General features: G+C 38.5%; 1 protein-coding gene across 1 annotated transcript in view; it reads left to right on the top strand.

Annotated features, from left to right (window-relative positions):
• Positions 1 to 16,999, top strand: part of arhgef4.L (Rho guanine nucleotide exchange factor 4 L homeolog) — a 131,751-nt gene that overhangs the window by 45,490 nt on the left and 69,262 nt on the right. The gene's annotated exons all lie outside the window — the stretch shown is intronic.

The raw sequence follows: 16,999 nt of genomic DNA, 5'->3' as shown, positions 1-16,999 counted from the left end.
AAATGCCCATGTGGGTTAGCATATGTGGGCCAAACCAAGAGAACGGTCCGTGAACGCATTAGGGAACACAAATCAGCAATTAATACAGGAAAAAAGGATCAAGCAGTGGCCGGTCATTTCATTAAGCATGCCAGGGTCAATCAGTTAAAATTCCAGATTGTGGATACCATTGAACCGAAGCGTCGGGGAGGAAATAGATTAAAGGAGTTACTATACAAGGATACATTCTGGATTGGAAAACTTGAAACCCTAGAACCATGGGGCCTAAATAAAGAATACGACTCGAGTCCCATTTTCAGATGATTTTAATGTATTTTAATGTATTTCTTACAGATTGTTATCCTTATTTTATGTTTTATCTTTTATCTTTTACAGATAAATTTACTATAGACATCTTGTCGAATTTGCCTCATACGATATTGAACACTTGTTTACATGCTGCTTTTGACACATGTTAAATTGTCAAATGTATAAGAATTGTTTTTTGATTTTTCTGTGATAATGGAATCATTTTTCACAAATGACCACTAGATGGTGTAATAAAGTATAAGTAGCACTGTTAATTACACGCTAGTTAGCTTGATAAAAGACTGCATGGTCTGAAATGTTGCTGTAATGTCCTTGCACCAATAAAGGCTGTTTTATGCAAAATTTTGGGTGCTGGACTAACTTCCTTACCAGTATTGGCAGTTGAAAGTGGCCATTGGAGAACGTGCACCCAGCTAAGAAAGATAGTGGGAGTCGTGCTGACTACTAGTCTGCTAATAGCAAAGCACCCTGCAGCCATGATCTTGTGCATGTGCACCCACATTTTGAGTCCAATTCACACATTGTTGCACTCGTGGACAGTTTTGTGTAAAGACATATAATTAGCACTTATTCCAGCCCACCTTACACAAGGACAAATCTAAGCTTTATTCTAGTAGAAGGGAATTCTTACCAGAAAATAGATGTTAGATTGCATCTCAATAAGCTGTGCCAGGTCTAACGGTGAAGGCAATTGTATTATCTGAGTGACCATGGTGCAAAGATACAAATACATAAAAGTACATATTTGATCTTCAAGTCACAATAGCACAGATACTGTAGTTCCATGGTACAATTAGGGTTGAAAGGGATGTCATCTGTCATTACCATATGAAATAATATATTCAATATTTTTGGTGTAAAATTGTTGAAAGGGGCCTCAGAAATCTCTCTGCCCGAAAACCTTCAAGTGTTTCAAGCCATCATCATAAACATCTTTGTCGCTTTGACTTGGGTAGCCACCATTAACTCCCTTTTTCTCCCCAGGGCTATAATTAGCAAAGGCAAATAATCCAACAGTAACCTGTCTCATACAATCATAGATCCCTTCCTACCTACTAGACTTCTGGATCTACTCCCAAATCAGCACAAAGAAAATGAAAAGGAGCTCAGATACCAAAGGAATAGGGTGTTGCCCTGTTTTATTATGCAAGAGAGTACAGCATTTCTGCCACTATATACAAGCCTTCCTTTTTTATGTACTATAATTAAAAAGTAAAAAATCAACCGAGTATGTTCTCCACTTCATATTAAAATGGCACAAATTGCAAGCAAATTCGATTGGTGTAATGATGTCATTGAAGAGCAAAACGAAATGAGACAAAATTGTATTAGTATTCAAGGTTATGGGAAAAATTGTTTGTTGGTTGGTAGGCCCAGCCAAACCCACTTTTAAACTGGGTTGGTCTTATGGAATGCATACTCTTAATTTACTACATTTTAAAATCCAGTCAGAGAAAGGAGCAGGGGCACCCCTTACTGTCCAGGTGACAACACTGCAACTTCGACGTATTCAAAAAGCTTTTTGTCAGAGAATATAAAACATTTTATTAATAATAATACAAGCTTTGTGGTGGCACATAAATATTTGATTCAATGAAATATCTATTCTAATGGGCTTCCTAAAGTCCTATGCCAAGTATAGAGATAATTAAGAGAAGTGAGAGCTGAACAAGAGAGCCAGACAAGGCATAAGCTCACGTGTTGTGTCTCACCAAATAACAACTGGTGCAACAAGATTCTTCTCTCTTTTGTCCTGGGGGTTACTATGCTCTAGAATGTCCCAGACAATGGTTAACAATTAAACATAGCAGCAGCCAAACAAAACAATGTCATCTCAGTAAAATAATTAGCTGTCGCTTTAGGCCGTGATGCATTAAACTCTATAGAACAAGGAAAAAAAAACCTCCTTTCTCACTAGTTTGCAGAGGCCAATACCTTCATGAATTATGCAGAACAGTGATCAATTTACCTGCTGCCCACACTGCAATTACTAACCAGGGACGGCAGAGGTGATTATTGCAAAAACAAACTAAATGAATTCATTACTTTGAAATTATTGGCATGTGCTTAGGAATGACTACCCAATAGTATTGACAGGTTCATATGGCTCCTTGGCATCTCTCTTGCTCTTTAGCAAAGATAATGGCTTAATAATATATGACTTGTCAGAAGTAGATTTAGGGTAGGACAGTTAAGGCATTTAGAAATGCAGTTCAACGGCAGCTGGGGTTGCTGCAGGGGCTGCAGGTTAGACATTCCATGTATAATAAAATAATAAAACTGTTATATCATATACAATATAAAATACGGGCAACAGTATATTAACATTTTATGCATGGCGAAAACACTCAAGAATAAAGCTAATGATTTCTCACACACTGAATCAATCAGAAGGAAAGTTTTAATATTTTGATAAATCAAGAGGAGAATTAGCCATTAAGTCATGGTTATGCCAGGGGTGCCAATTTGTTAGGCAATTCCCAGTAAATATAGCTACTTTCCATGGACCCCAAGGGAGCTTCCACTCTGCCATCTTTAATGAATTTCCCTGGGGTTCCTTGTGTCCTTTTACTGTACATTACTGAATGGCTCATGTACATCGGTATCAAACCAGATGCAAGGGAAGCTGGGTAGGGAGCATGTGCAGCCCATGGAACTCCTAGGACATTCATCAAAGATGGTGTAATTCGAAAAGAATTCCAGAGTCCAAGGCTAGTGATTATATTTACAGGGGTCTCACCAAGGGAATATAACTTTCCTAGTCGATTAATAACTATAATATTGGAACTGCTGGGTAACCAAAGAATTGTTGCAAAGGCTTCAAATAACAGTGAATTCAAAGCAGAATGCCTATAATATAATATCAGTACATATATAGGGCATTGCTTCTGTTATTTGCACATTGCACCAAATGCATTGCATTATTTTCTATAGAATACGGCCCAGCTGCAGCTATAAGCCAGAGGGATTACAGACACATTGCATTCCTTTCACCATCTCTAGACAAGTTCTCTCTTTCTGTTTATTCAGTTCCGAATAGAATAGAAATCCTTTGCATTTTTCTAATACATTTACAGCAGAGCGGTTATTTTATTTATATTGGCATTTGTACATAACTCATAGATCTAATAAACACACTTCTGCATCAATGTTCCCTCTAATTCCTTCTCAGCTATGTGCGCAAAAAAAATCTTTTGTGTGCACATTTTAAACCTGTGTGCGCATTTTTAAAAACTGTGTGCACAGGTCAGAATTAAAACAAAATGTTGTGTTTTCACACAAATTTCTTTGAGCACAACACAATTTGTTGTGTGTGCTGGCCTCAACATTTGTGTGCTCGCAGCTTAGAGGGAACATTGTTCTGCATCAAGTTTTTCCCTTATTATATCCACGGAAAGACTTTTCTTACATATTTAAAGGAGAAGGAAAGGCTAAAATGAAGTAAGCTTTATCAGAAAGGTCTATAAATATACCAGTAAACCCTCAAAGTAATGCTGCTCTGAGTCCTCTGTCAAAAGAAACACTGCATTTCTTTCCTTTTATTGTGTACACATGGGCTTCTGTATCGGACTTCATGTTTTCAGCATAAACCTCCAGGGCAGGGCTTGAGCATGCTCAGTTTGCTCCTCTCCCCCTCCCTCCTCCCATCCCTGCTGTAATCTGAGCTCAGAGCTGTAAGTGAGCAGGGAGAGACTCAGGCAGGAAGTGATGTCACACCAAGCTTATATGGCAGCTTCTATCCTAAACAAACAGAGACAGTGTCTAGAGCTGTTTACTCAGGTATGGTAAAGCATTCTGCAGAATAAATATAGCATTCTAGCTTGCACTATTGTGGCTAATCTGTTGGCAATAAACAACCTTGGAGCTTTCCTTCTCCTTTAAAAAGCTGAAGTTACTGGCCCCCAAAATATACACGAAATCTTTAAAGGAACCCACAATTGGGAAGATGACCTGTAGCAAACATTTATTAGGGTCTCAGTGGTGTCAGAGTATTATGTTGCCAAGTAGAGTTACACCTTTTAGGTGCAGCTGAAGAAGAAGGTTCCCACAGCAGATTATGTAAAATGCTGTACTATTGCTCCAGATGCCATATAACCTGCAAGGACTGATTCTTCAGGTACATCATGGCACAAATAAGGATAATATTTCATGTTATTCTTATTACGGGCAGGCAGATAAAGTCTGTGGTGTGATGACTGACTATGGCTTCCTTCTAGGTGAAAAACTCAACAGTCACTCTATGAATCTATAGCTGATAAAAGTCCATGTTCGCTTTGGTATTGGTAGGTGTATACATAAACCAACATTCCAGACATACATAAAACTTAGCATTATAATAAGAGTTTTTAAATTTACCAATTCACGTTTTAAGATTTTCTTTTCCATTATCAAGTTTAACTACTGAACCAGTCCACTAATAGGTTGGCAAGATTTCTATCACCCCCATTAGACTTTCTCTTCTTTTTCTTCATTACTTTTTTTTGGAGCTATAGTAGAACTGAGACCCATAGAAAAATTGCTTAGATTAAGTTCTGTGGAATATTAAAAGTTAAAAGGCAACTTCATTCCCCAATTATTTGTTTTGCATAATAAAAGTAAATGTGATCTTAAGCAGTTGGCTTGTTTTATTCTCTGTAGCCTAATAAACACATTTTATGACTTCTCTCAGTTCCTAGTGATGATAATGTGTTTTCTTCAGTCCCGCAAAACCAGGTGTCTGATCAATATGTTTATTCTGTCCAATACACAGTTCAGTACAAGTGCTAATATTGGGGTCCAGAAAGACAGCTAAGATGATGAATAAATTGTATTAATGAACCTGCGTGAGATAGCAGAACACGCATGATATCTATGGAAGAATAAGTGTGTATACTGTAGGCATCTTTGTATATCAATTTGCTAACACAGACACAACATTCTGTACGTTAACATGTAGCCTCTCATCCTATTTATAACAAGTTGCTGGATATGTATACAAACTGTGGGTGTTACGTGAAACCAAAGGATTGTTTTTAGTGCGTGTTTAAGCAGCCAATAATAACGCTCTTTAAAACTTGTTGAACTGGTACTCTGCATGTCTCCCTAATGACAGTGTGCAGCCTCATGCACAATAGCCTTCACATATTCTGCTCTAAGTTACAATCAAAAACGATAAGTAACGAGCAGGAGAGTCTCTAACCTTCTGTGCCGGATTCAAAAAACAAGACGACCAAAGGGTAAGGTAAAATACTAATCTTTAATTGAGTGATCTCAATGAAAGATAGAGACACAAGTCTGTTTTGCTCATGGAAATGGGACACACGTTTCATGGAAGGAAGTCAGATTTAAGCAACAGGGAATCTATTTTGCTAGAACTATAGTATTAACAAAATGACAGTTAGCACTTGTGTGTATCTTTTTTGTAATACTAACTGAAAGAGTCAAACAGATTGTAAGCTTATGTGAGCAGGTCCATCTGAATCTGCGATCCTTGTTTTGTTCAATTATTGTAGCCCCCTCTTTGTTATATATTAATGTCAAGCGCTGCATAACTTGCTGGTGCTACATAAATAAGTGATGATGATGTTGATGATGATAATGATTGCTTTTGTGACGTCATATCGGCTTCCCAGGGTGCCACTGAAAGACCAAGAACATTGGGCATCATTTGGGTTTATTATTAAAAGATGCGGTAAATGATTTGCTTTGGGATAACACTGTGAGGGTCAACATGCCTCAAAGTAAGCTGCCATTATACCACAATTCTAAAACAAGAGGAGCACAATAGTCATATCTAGGCTAGGAGCCTTCTTAATGTTTGAGTTCACTAAGTCATATTTCATACAAAGATTTCAGGCTTGGGCACTGGACCCATCACTTGTTTGCAGGGTAGACCAACAAAGGTGACTAGTTCAGGCACTCTTGTGACCTGTAATGTGTTCTCCAATTGTTGTTCTGTCTTTAAACGCCTAAATGTGCTTCCTATTTCTAGTTACTGGCAATATATTTAAGCCTTTACATTTGCAAAGCTTAATATGTTGGAGGAATGCAGCAGGAATACACAACAACCAGACATACAATTTCCAGACAACTGTACAGCTGTACAGGATACTGTTGGGTATAGTAGTAGATAAATATACAGTCGCTGTGTTTTCTGCATATCAGATTGTTGCGGGGATATTTGTGACACAACAAGAGCCTGACTTAAATGATATGTTGAACAGCAGTAGAAACAAGATATGAAAGGAAAGAGTGCTAAACTGTAGCTACTGTATGTATAACAGAGAGCCAACTGTTGATGAGGACATCAATGATCAAGGGATTAAAAGAGCTAAGAAACATGATTGGCCAATACTAGATCTCATTTGCTAGGATGTAGAACATACAATTTTTGCTACAGCCAGCTGATGCCAAGCAGCACATGACTATCTATGAAAAAAGTGATGTTCCTCCTGGGTCCAATGCTTTTCTGTTGAACATCAACATAGCGTGAGACCTGTCAGTGGGACCAAATACTTTATTGCAGGATATTCCTGGAAGAACAAGGCTTTTATGTTGTGATTATTTCATGGGTGCATAAGTGTTACCCAATCTGCTACCCATTACTTTGTACATGTTGAGGTCGATCTGGCGCAAAAGTTGCACATGATGGAACAAGGTGGAAGTGTAACCTTCAAATGTTTGAAAGTTTGAACTAACTTGCCATATATTTCCTTTACGTCAGTGATGTTACATGTTCTCAGTTTTGGTTGAACAGAGCCATAAAATCCTTGGAGCAGTTAATAGATTTTTATAGGACAATATCTAGGATTGAAAAAGGACTTAAAATACTAGTAATATCTGCATTGCTAGGTACAGTTGGAACAGCTTAAATTTAATATGCAGAGATTGCATCATAGACTTCTGTTACCATAAATGTAATGTAGTTTAGGTGATATTCTGGTGGAGATGAAGTAGAATTTCAAGGATTTTCCCCTTTCTTTACACCAGAGTTGATGTGGAAGACCCATGCTGAGAATACAAAAGAGCCAAATTGATCTATATTATTTGTATTAGTGCATACAGTAGCACTTCTTGTTTTGCATAAGTGGCAATATAAAACATAATCAGGGTAACGTAATAAAAGGTGCAAGGCTTCCTATAGGTCTACTAGCCTATAACAACCAACAATCAGCAGGAAGCATTTACTTGACTGGTTGCTATGAGTTACTACACCTGGGCAAATGTTGCACCTTTTTGTGATATAAATAGACACTACAAAACAACAAAGAACCCCGTACAAATTAATTCCAACGTCACAGCTGAGGTGGATAGAGAAGTACATAAGATGAGAAAAGGGAAGATCATTGAGACAAAAGGACAAAGGGGTGAAAAAGTAAAAGCAAAAAAAAAAAAAAGACTAAAGGGAAGAGCAAAAACAGAAGAAAGAAGTGAGTGTAGCATGTCAACATTAAGGAGGTTATTTACTAAAATCCAAATCTATCTCATATTTTATTTAAAAAAAACCCCACAACCAAATTCCCATAGTCGATATGACCTTATTTATTAATAAAATAACCCAAACTAAATCAAATTTACAAATTTATGGGGCTTTTATATATATTTAGGTACAACAGGGACCCACGCAGGTTCCAGTTAATGTTGAGGGCATGAGTGAGGCAAAAAAAAAATCTGAGGAATATGGTAAAGAATTGTTTGTTCTGGTTGGCCCTCAAAAATCCTTTGCCCGTGTATTCAGATACTGGTAGTTTTGAAGCATCCATTTTAGGGTAGGGCAGGATGAGCATTTACCTTGGATGTATCATGTATAACAGTTAAATACTTTTAGTAGATACATGTTTTAGTAGACATGTTTAACCTGTGGGGATCCTCCACATCCCCTCCACCATGTATATGCTAGGAATTGTAGTGCAATAATAGCTGTGGTTGTGCTTTGGCCTTTTAATTGAGAATATGGCGCCCATGTATCTTGCTTGGGCCCAAATATGCATCACAGTTAACTGCATTTCTACAAATCACGGTTTTAGTACCATTGGCTATTTAAGGGATCTCTGGAGGTGCGTGGCTTTAACGTGAGTCCCAAAGAACTATCATTCAAAGACTAAATTTGCTTGTCTGTGACTCACATTTATATATGTGCATGACACTCAGTGGAATTTATATGTGGCACATAACTTAAAGGTACATCAGTTGTAGCAATTTGATATGAAACCATAGGTGAAGCTACTGTAGCTGGGTTTTTAAGCTACTTTAATTATATGTAAAGTAATATTGTACAGACAGTGATATATAATATCCCAGTAAAAGGAACTAGTAATACTTGGGTAGTTATTTACTAAAACTCAAATTTATCCCATCTTTTTATTAAACCAAGCTCGACAAAACTCCCTTCCATGATTTTATCGTATTTATCAATAAAATAACTTGAAAAAGTCAGGTCAGGAAAAGACTCTTTAAAATGGAGTGAAAACGTGAATCATGTGAATTTTTTAGATTTGACGCCTGACTCGCTTGATTTTTTCAGGTTATCATTCACCCGAAATCCCCCAGTTTTTCAGATTATCGGAAGAAACGCAGTGCAGATCACAATATCTTCTTTTTGTTATAGAGACATCTGCCATTGACTTCTACATGACCTCAACACGTTTGAGATGGCGGATTTTCAGATTCATACTTTTAGGAGCTTCAGGGTATGATAAAATCAGAAAAATTTGAGGTTTAATAAATAACCTCCTTAATGTTTCCATGTGTGTCTAACCTAGTAGCTGAAATGTCTTACTGTGATTCAGTGGGGATTGCTTTGTGCCAGCTTAAAACATATCAGTCACCTGAGGAGTCATAATAAAAAAGAGGACCAATACAATACATGGGTCCTCAACCCCTGAGCAACATTCAGATGTAAAAAGAGTTTGGGGAGCAATGCAAGTATGAAAAATACCCTGGCTGGTGCAAAATAAGGGCTGTGATTAGCTACAGTATTTGGTTGTCCTATGTGGACTGGCAGCCTATAGGAGACTCTGTTTGGCAGTACATCTGATTTTTATGCAACTAAAACTTGCCTCCAAGCCAAGAATTAAAAAATAAGCACCTGTTTTAAGGCAACAGGCAGCAACATCCAAGGGGTTGGGGAGCAACATGTTGCTCACAAGCCACTGGTTGGGGATCACTGATTAGTGGGATGTCCAGACAATGGGTGGTGCAGGAAATGAATTCCAACTGGGTGCTGTTAGTGCTTTACAGATCTAGGGCACAGGAATATACCTAGGCACATGATTTGTGAGCATGGACATTAGGAAAACCAGGAACTGCTGCCCTAGTGGGTAGTGCCCATGGCTGTAATTGAAAGCACTGGTTTGTGGAAAGCAAACCAATGCTGTTTTTGACACTGAGTGCATCGACATGCCAAAATGATGCCATCCCAGCTCTGAAACAGTTTGCCGGAGTTGCACCTGATTCACAGAAAACAGGGGCTAATTTGCATTTATATTAGAGCAGTATTCACAAGTAGCGGGTGATCATATTTATGCCAGAAGTCTGGCAAAAGTGCTGATGGTAAAAACAACATGGGACCATGAGCCTGAAAGTTGGATTTTGCATGGTGAACATTGCAAATTAGCCCTTTTACCTTATTCCTTTTCCCTTTCCAGTATGGTTGCAACCTTTGACTTCCACAAATACAGATGGTTTTGACATCAGAGGTGGTTATTGGCCACATTATTGGTTGGGTTTCAAAAGGCTGGAACCCGAACAGGCAGTTGTGACCTCAATATCCCTAAGAAAAACTGAACTGTTCAACACCCAACAGGTGGCAACCCTACTTTCCAGGTGTATGTAGCCTCTCCATAGGTTTCATATCTTGCATTTTAGTTTAGGTTTGAGCAGAGTTCCACATAATTGCAGTGGCAATATAGTAGCAGCTGGATTCTTTGTATTGATGATTTATAGCTCTGCGTTTTACAATTGCTGTTATATTTGGTGTTTGACTGTAATATTTTTGCAGATCCCATATTTTAAAGGGCCAAAGTGTAAGAGAATCAAGATATTGTTCTTCGTTAACATTCCAGTAATTGGGGACTTTTTTGTCAGTTTTAGAAAGTACTGTTGATGTTTTTGAGATGTTTCACCACCTCAGTGGTAGAAAGTATCTGCCTTGTTTACTAAACCAGGGGCAACAGAGCTGTAAGTCTGCTCCCCTTACCACTCTTTTGTTCTGGCTTATTTATTGTGGACAAAGGCTCTTCAGGATTCTGGGATTCACCAGAAGTCTTTGCACTTTCAATGTTCCCTGGAGATGACTTTGAGATGTATGGGTTTGTTAAGGGAACAGCAGAGGAATCGCATGGAAACCTGTGAACTATAGTCAGAATTATTATTGCATGAATAATACAAATGTTAATATTGTAAAACAGAAAATGAAATGTGTACTATAAGCATTATGCTGAAAATATGCAAGGGGTCAGGTGTTCACAACTACTCTTTGTATTTGATGTGATGCATGCTTATTGGAAGCCAGTGACATTTACTAATGGTATGAGATTGCAGTGAGGCCTCACCTAGAGCTCTTTGTATTATGAGTCTAATGGAATGCTAGTGCACAATGGAGTCCTGCACCTTGCACCACCTTGAACCTACTGGGCCTTTGCAAACCTCTATGCTTATTGTGTCCATCAACATCATTTATACAGCATGAACGTTAACACCCCTGAAAGCAATAATTCCCTTTTGTCACATGATTCACTGAAACTTTTGTATTGTGTGAACCAATGCACAACCTGTTTTAAAATATGAGGATATCAGGAGCTACGTAAAAGCACTGGGCCAGCAGTCTTGTGCCGTTATGTGGATATGGGCCATTATATTCCGTACATTGTTTTTATTAATCTCCCTTTGTTGAAAGAGCTCACTCCCAATGGAAACTAAATGGCACCCAGTCATGTATATTCACCCACAGTGATATGCAGTCCCACCAGTGTGTGTGCAAATATAAACCAATTATGCATATTAGAGGGTGGACTGAAAGAATCGCCCCTTCCTGGGCACCAAAAAAGTTCCACCATGATTTATGACTAGGGATTCAGCCAATTCACAACAGAGTACCAAAACAGATAATAGACAGTGGGGGTCATTTATAAACACTGGGCAAATTTGCCCCAGGGCAGTAACCCATGGCAACCAATCAGATTGCTGCATTCATTGTTCTACTTGCAGCTGGCTTTAAAAACCTAATCACTGATTGGTTGCTATAGGTAACTGCCCATGGGCTAATTTGCCCAGTGTTGATAAATGAGCCTCAGTGGGTCTTAAATATGTATAAGTGATAAAGAACAGCACTTCTTTATAGAATTTTAATGTACAGTAAAAACCCCTGTGCAACATGGGGGGATGAACATACTTTTTGCCTAATGTTAAGTAAGAAAAAAACACGTATTTTGTTGAGTTTTTCTTGAGTTAAACAGGGAAATTGTAATCAAATGCCAACTTTCTGTTTATTCCAACAGCAAAGGGCACAAGGGAGGGGTTTGTTTATACAGATCTGATTATCTATGTTTAAACTAACTCAACATCATATTGGAAGAGGGAGGTGGATGTGATAAAAATAGCGACAAAATGATCCACTTTATAATTTAAATGATCAGCAAAAATTATTTTAATTTAAATGATCAAAAAAAATACATTTTCAGCATAACTGCTATTAATTTAAATTATGTTGATAAAAAAACTTGTTCAGGCATAAACTGTCCCTTTAAGGCCCTTGTCAAACAGGTGATTTTTAAATATACATTTAATAGCATTTTCTTTTGAACTGTCATTAACGAATAACCCATATTAATAAGTAGGATATTGACATTATTGTTCCATAGATAATCAGTCACCTACAGGTAATTCTGCAAAACATACGTTATATGTGTGGGACTTACTAAATATCATTCTTTATAAAGGAATAATTATATATAGCTATGGCTTCCGTTATCCAAAAATCGGTTATCCAGAAAGCTCCAAATTATAGTCCATCTCCCATAGACTCCATTTTAATCAAATAATTTACATTTCAAAAAAACTATTACCTTTTCCTTTGTAATAATAAAACAGTACCTTGTACTTGATCCCAACTAAGATATAATTAATCCTTATTGGAGGCAAAACAATCCTATTGGGTTTAATTAATGTTTAAATGACTTTAAGTAGGGATGCACCGAATCCACTATTTTGGATTCTGCCGAAGACCTTCGTGAAAAATTCCTTCGTGTAAAATTCGGTTGAATACCGACCCAAATCCAAATTTGCATATGCAAATTAGTGACGGGAAAGGAAACAGTGGGGGAAATTTGATGATGAAAAGTCACCTGATTTCCCTTCCCGCCCCCAATTTGCAGATGCAAATTAAGATTCAGGTTCCGCCAAGCACAACTATTCAGCTGAATCTGAATTCTACTGAAAAAGCCAAATCCCAAATCGAATCCTGGATTCAGTGCATCCCAATTTTTAGTAGACTTAAGATATGGAGATCCAAAATACAGAAACAGCCCTTATCTGTAAACTCAAAGTCCCAAGTATTTTGGATAACAGAACCCATACCTGTACCATCTACTGAATGGAATGAAACACTGACCCAATAGCCAGTTTATTACTGAAAATACCTGTCATGTTTCCTGGCTTTACCTGGTAATAGCTTCTAAATGAAACCTAGAAATATCCTCGTTTCCATGTAAAATGCTTACTAGAGTTCATAACTGGTTAGCACTGATCACTTGTTCTTTTAAGGCAAACATTCCCTTTAATATATTAGAGGTAGTACTTAAATAAAGAACAAGCTATATTAGTATGACATAGCTGAGAACAGGCTGTTGTCTCGCTCACAGAAAGAACATAAAGATTTGGCTCTTCCTACATTTGTCTGCTTTATTATTCTGGGACAGTAACACCACTCAATCATCGGATCTAGCTATGTTTGAATAATAAACTACATGTGTAAATATCCAGCCATCTGACACTGCTTCTTGCAATAACAGTTTAATGGCTTAGTAAACGTCTACTTAACATACCTTCAGTAAATAATTAGGATTCAATATGTATTTTTTCACAAATGGACAGAAATTTAAGGAAACACAATGGAGGGGAACAGTAACTGCCTCTTGGGCATTCCACCACCAGTCCTCTGCATCATGTCAGCTAGTTACCTAGCATCTGTCATAGGTGGAGTAAGTTGCCCTAATAGGCCTCTTGTGGGGGATAAAAGTCAGTACTCTCTAGGACGAGGTGTTTTGTGGTGTTAGGGGAGCTTTATGGCCTTCAGGATGGTAATGCTAATATGTGGAGTGATCTGCACATGACCTAAACCAAAATCTGGAGTAGATTCATTAGTACAAGGGCAGTCATTTCCAAGAGGATAAAGCCATCTCTAAGAATGAAGAAGAGTATACTGCTGATAGGAGTAAGAAAGGATTGGAGGGGGATAAATAGTAAGTATTCCATAATAGGGTTCTTCCTTGAATGGAAATCATATGTCTCCAGCCACAGTTAGAGTATCTTTAGAAAGTGTCTACTTACAGCAAGCAAGCATGGCTCCTCTAGTGAAGAGACCAATGGAGTCAAAAGTGGTAGGAGGGAGCTATGGGACCATGGACCACTGAGACATCTCTGATGCATTGTAACATATGATGTTTTATTATTTAAGAATAATGTGCCCTTAAACATTTGCACTTAAACATTTAATGTGTTTGTAATGTGTTTGTAAGCCAGGACCTATGACAGAGGTCCATTTAGAAAAGCAGCTTTATCCTATAAGTTTTATAGACATAGCCCATAACAGCCTGCAGATTAGCTCAGTGAAGACCTGGGTGACTATACTGCAACAACTGGAAGTGTGACCTGTAACATCTACTCAAAGGTGCCTACTACTGATACTAGTACACTGCACAGAAGGACATACACTATGCCCCTCACTATACAAACCTATACTGGTCCTTTAGTTCAAAATTGTAGAAATAACTGGGATGAAAAGAGGTCTCTATTTATAGGCAACAGTTAATATGTGTAGTCTGATTTCCACTGTCTATTAGTTACAAAAGACAGTTAACTAAGATAGTGTTTTCCTGATTAAAAGCACAGGGACAATTCTGCCTTTATAATCAACTTGATTTACAAAAGATGCAGGGGCAAATTATAGTGGAAGCACCTACTGTATAACTGGTAGTGATATAAATCCAAAGATAAGGAAGCAGGGCTGACCAGCACTCGAACGGATTCACAAGACCAGAGATATTCAGTTAAAAAATACATTTATTGGTAGAAAAGTTAAAAATATAGCTTCATCTCCATCCACCCTACGCGTTTCACACCCCGCAGGGTGTTTAGTCTCACCCCTCAGGAGCCCATGACTAAGCACCCTGAGGGGTGTGAAATGCATAGGGTAGATGGAGATGAAGCTATATTTTTAACTTTTCTACCAATAAATGTATTTTTTAACCGAATATCTCTGGTCTTGTGGATCCATTCGAGTGCCGGTCAGCCCTGCTTCTTTATCTTCTGCTGTACCGCTCCCTAAAGCTGGGGGTCTGGGGCTGGTGCACCTGGACCACTTTCACTGTTTGGTGAGTTACTCTACAACTAATTCTGGAGTACCTTGTCCTCCCCTAACCATTTGTAGTGATATAAATCCACATCCTCCTACCTAGGTTTTGCTATCATTGTCAGAATCCCTTTTTTCATCAAGACTGTACAAGATGCAGGTTGCTATGTCCTACATTACAAAGACAGAAGATGATATATCCACTAAGGTGATTAGAGCTTTTGCTAAGGTGTGACAAGTTAGGATGATGTGCTATAAAAGGAATTTCTGATGTGAGGGCTGCCTCTTAACATAACAGTTTTAAAAAGATAGCAATCGAGGGAGAAAAACATAAGTACTTTGGCTAAGGAATAAGTACTGGCAGGCTAGATAACAGCTGGACTGCACTACTGCCTGTTATAACACATACCAACCTTAGCTCATCAGAGAAGGAATGTGTCCTCTCTAATTTAATTGGGCTAATTCAATAAGGTGTTTATAACTTCTCACTCTTGGCACAAACAGTCAAATATTCAATTCTGCTCTGAGAATGCTCCTTTAGAATATGAAAGTGAAAACAAAAAACTGAATAGGCATCATGAAATTAGCCAGAGAGGAACAAGTAGAGCAAAATTGAGAATTTAGACTAAAGCCATACACTGAAAGACTAAGGGGCCGATTCATCAAGGGTCGAATATCGAGGGTTAATTAACCCTCGATATTCGACTAGGAATTGAAATCCTTCGACTTCGAATATCGAAGTCGAAGGATTTAGCGCAAATTCTGCGATCGTACGATCGAAGGATTATTCCTTCGATCGAACGATTAAATCCTTCGAATCGAACGATTCGAAGGATTTAAATCCAACGATCGAAGGAATATCCTTCGATCAAAAAAACTTAGGCAAGCCTATGGGGACCTTCCCCATAGGCTAACATTGACTTCGGTAGCTTTTAGCTGCCGAACTAGGGGGTCGAAGTTTTTTTTAAAGAGACAGTACTTCGACTATCGAATGGTCGAATAGTCGAACGATTTTTAGTTCGAATCCTTCGATTCGAAGTGGTAGTCGTAGTCGAAGGTCGAAGTAGCCCATTCGATGGTCGAAGTAGCCCAAAAAACACTTCGAAATTCGACGTTTTTTTACTTCGAATCCTTCACTCGAGCTTGATGAATCGGCCCCTAAGCATTCATTGAAAGATGCGCTTGTTTGGTGAACTTGGTTCCTTTGCTGATATGCCCACCTTGAGGCAATATCGGGTTGAATCGTTCTATCGGATCACTATGATGGGAAGTACAGGCCATCAGAGTGAAGACAGCATCAACAAGCCAATGCAATGCAGTTCTTTCCCTGGTGGGATTTTCAAACCTACCCAATCGACATCTGTCGACATCTGATTTTCGACCAGATAACAGTCGAGTAGGCCCTTTGGAGGTTCTCATAAATGGGCCAATATGGCTACCTTATGAATGCCAGTTAACCAAAATAGAGTTGGTGTTTTTGTATGATTTGTAAAAAATGCGGCAAAGAATGAGAACACGAATATATGTACAAGTATTTTCAAGTAGGAAAAAAACATGAAGTCGTTCTAGCTCGGCTAGTAAAACCTGGCAAGACTTCTATAGTCAATGGGAATGGTCTCTAACAGCTTTATTTATTCTTCTCTTTGGATACTTATAACACAGTTGAAGAGCTGTTGTATATACTGTAATCAGGGGTGATTCTAGCCATTATGCCGCCTGAGGCGGCCTTCTTTTGCCGCCCCCACCCCTCCCCACGGCACTCACCTTTAGAGCGCCAGAGAGGGCAGGGGCAGTCCATGTCGCTTAGTGCAGAGAGCGCAATTGCGCTCTCTGCACTAGAAAAGCGGAATTTCCAGGTTGAAAACTGGAAATCCGGCTCTTAGTTACCAGGGAGGCGCTGCCGCCTGAGGCGAGTAGCTCAACTCGCCTCATTGGTGGAGCGCCCCTGACTGTAATAGGGATAGTTTCCTACAGATCACTGTTCCAGCTGTTCTAAAGTCTTTTCTGTGGGCCAGTTGTGGACAACTTTGACCCAAAATGTTATTTCAGCAGTTGTATCTCAAAACCTTGGTGCTGTCTACGAGAAAGGGTAATGTAGAAAATTCACAAAGTTTTCACCAGGTCTAGTAGTCCATAGCAATC

The sequence above is a fragment of the Xenopus laevis genome, chromosome 5L, assembly GCF_017654675.1.
Source record: "Xenopus laevis strain J_2021 chromosome 5L, Xenopus_laevis_v10.1, whole genome shotgun sequence".
NCBI classification, from domain to species: Eukaryota; Metazoa; Chordata; class Amphibia; order Anura; family Pipidae; genus Xenopus; species Xenopus laevis.
This window is presented reverse-complemented; position numbering and strand designations above follow the sequence as displayed.